The following is a 2,500-nucleotide window of genomic DNA, read 5'->3' on the forward strand; positions in this document are numbered from 1 at the left end:
GTGTGTGTGTGTGTGTGTGTGTGTGTGTGTGTGTGTGTGTGTGTGTGTGTGCTCAGTTTCTTCTGTCCTAGTATAACTGTGTGGTGAGTCTTAAGTCACCACAGTGGTCTCTGGGGCCTCGTTAATGTCTGCTGTCTGCTGAAGGCACTGGCCTGCAGTACTGCATCTGAATGGCCAGTTTAACCAGTGCCATCTCCACACTGATGCTCCCACTCCTGCATGTCTCTCCACACTGATGCTCCCACTCCTGCAGCAACATGTCTCTCCACACTGATGCTCCCACTCCTGCATGTCTATCCACACTGATGCTCCCACTCCTGCATGTCTCTCCACACTGATGCTCCCACTCCTGCAGCAACATGTCTCTCCACACTGATGCTCCCACTCCTGCATGTCTCTCCACACTGATGTTCCCACTCCTGCATGTCTCTCCACACTGATGCTGACACTGATGGTTTGGGGATGTTGGGAGTTTTTAATTACGCAACACAAGTAGGGCAGAAAAGCCGCTGTGATCATTATGAATAATGCCATTTTAATGAACAGCCCATTCCTGCCGAAAGAGTGAGTGAGTGTGTGTCTGTGTTTCAGTTGATTGATTGTGTGTGTGTGTGTGTGTGTGTGTGTGTTTGTGTGTGAGAGGGAGAAAAGGAGAGTGTGAGAATGATGATGATGGAGATTGGAGGCTTTATTTATGAGTCACTCATTGCCCTTCACTGAATCATCAGAGACACACACACACACACACACACACACACAGACACATACACTCCCTTCCCCATCCCTCCTCTCAGCTCTTTCCCTCTCAGTTCCTCTCCTCTCCTCTCCTTTCCTATCTCCCTCTCTCCTCTCCCTCTCCCTCTCCCTTTCCTCTCCTTTTTTCCTTGCTTCTCTTCCCCCACTAATTTCTCCTCCTCCAGTCTCTCCTCTTGGTGTGTCAGTGTATCTGTTTGCCTCTGTGTGTTTGTGTGTGTGTGTGTCCGTGTGTCTGTTTGCCTCTGTGTGTGTTTGTAGTTGGGTTTTTAAATATAGTTTTCTACACATTTCTGTCAGCGTGAGTAACCTAGAAAAATATATCTTATGTAATACAATGGATTTAATTACCTGAATGTACTAATATTATGGCAGAATAAGCCATATCTGATTATTTATGCATTCAGTGTGAAGAAAGAAGGAACTAATACAGTACAATGATGCTGGCACACAGGGATATTATTATGGAACCAAATGGATCAGAGTTAAATATAAAAAAGCTTATGTTTCTGAGTTTAATATAAATATAAATAAAATATAAATATAATATAAAAAGGGCTCATGTTTCCGAGTTAAATATAAATATAAATAAAATGTAAATATATTATAAAAAAGACTCATGTTTCTGAGTCAGCTTGGTGTTGTGTTATGGATCCGGCCCAAGTCTGCTGCCAGGATCTTTGCCTGAGGAAGATCCTATGGGACCAAATAATTGCGAATAATAAAATATTCGGAAAATTCAACCTGTTTTAGTCTAGAACCGTGTGGTGCTCCTTACCCTGTTCTAGTCTAGAACCGTGTGGTGCTCATTACCTTGTTCTAGTCTAGAACTGTGTGGTGTTCCTTACCCTGTTCTAGTCTAGAACCGCACGAGAACTGGACCAGAGTCAGCCCCTATCTGTGCCCTCCATCGTCCAGATATGTTGTTATCATTTAAAGTCTAGTTAACTATTTATAAATAGACACGAGTGCACTTATAAAGCGTTATGATGTCTTTATAACTATTTATAAATAGACACAAGTGCACTCATAAAGCGTTATGATGTCTTTATAACTATTTATAAATAGACACGAGTGCACTCATAAAGCGTTATGATGTCTTTATAACTATTTATAAATAGACACGAGTGCACTCATAAAGCGTTATGATGTCTTTATAACTACCGGTATTTATAAATAGACACGAGTTTCTCCATTGCTCATGCCACTCATATCACCCAACCCTTCATGCATTATGATGCATTATGAGCAGCGTTTGCTGTGAACAGCTGCGCTATAGGAATGTGTTGGAGTGATGAAGAGTGGCTGAGCTGCACATATTTAACAGCAGCACAGTAACATGGCGGCCATCTTTCAGTGATAAACACCTGTGAGTCTGGCTAAAGGCTGAGAATCACTTCTCTTTATGGTGATAAATATTTGGGATTCTGTTTTATTGTAATAAAATGTGGAGGTCAGCACATTGCCTGCAGTCGCACACACACACACCTACACTTACACCCCCCCCCCCCCCCCCCCACAACCAAACACACACACACACACACCCACACGCAGACACACACACACATACCCCCCCCACACACACACACATTACCGCAACCACATTTCTCTCTACCGCATTGCTTCACACAAAGCCACTTTCCCAGCATGCAATATTTATGATGCATTCCCTTAAATCCTCCCAGTGGCTCTGTGTGTGTGTGTGTCTGTGTGTGTGTGCCGCATGTTTTCCTGAGCTAGGGTAGCA

The 2,500-nt window shown here is 43.3% G+C and overlaps 1 protein-coding gene across 3 annotated transcripts in view; it reads left to right on the plus strand.

The window, feature by feature from the left end:
* Positions 1–2,500, plus strand: part of LOC105896463 (ras-related protein Rab-26) — an 89,749-nt gene that overhangs the window by 35,116 nt on the left and 52,133 nt on the right. The window lies entirely within an intron of this gene.

The sequence above is a fragment of the Clupea harengus genome, chromosome 1, assembly GCF_900700415.2.
Source record: "Clupea harengus chromosome 1, Ch_v2.0.2, whole genome shotgun sequence".
Classification (NCBI taxonomy): Eukaryota; Metazoa; Chordata; class Actinopteri; order Clupeiformes; family Clupeidae; genus Clupea; species Clupea harengus.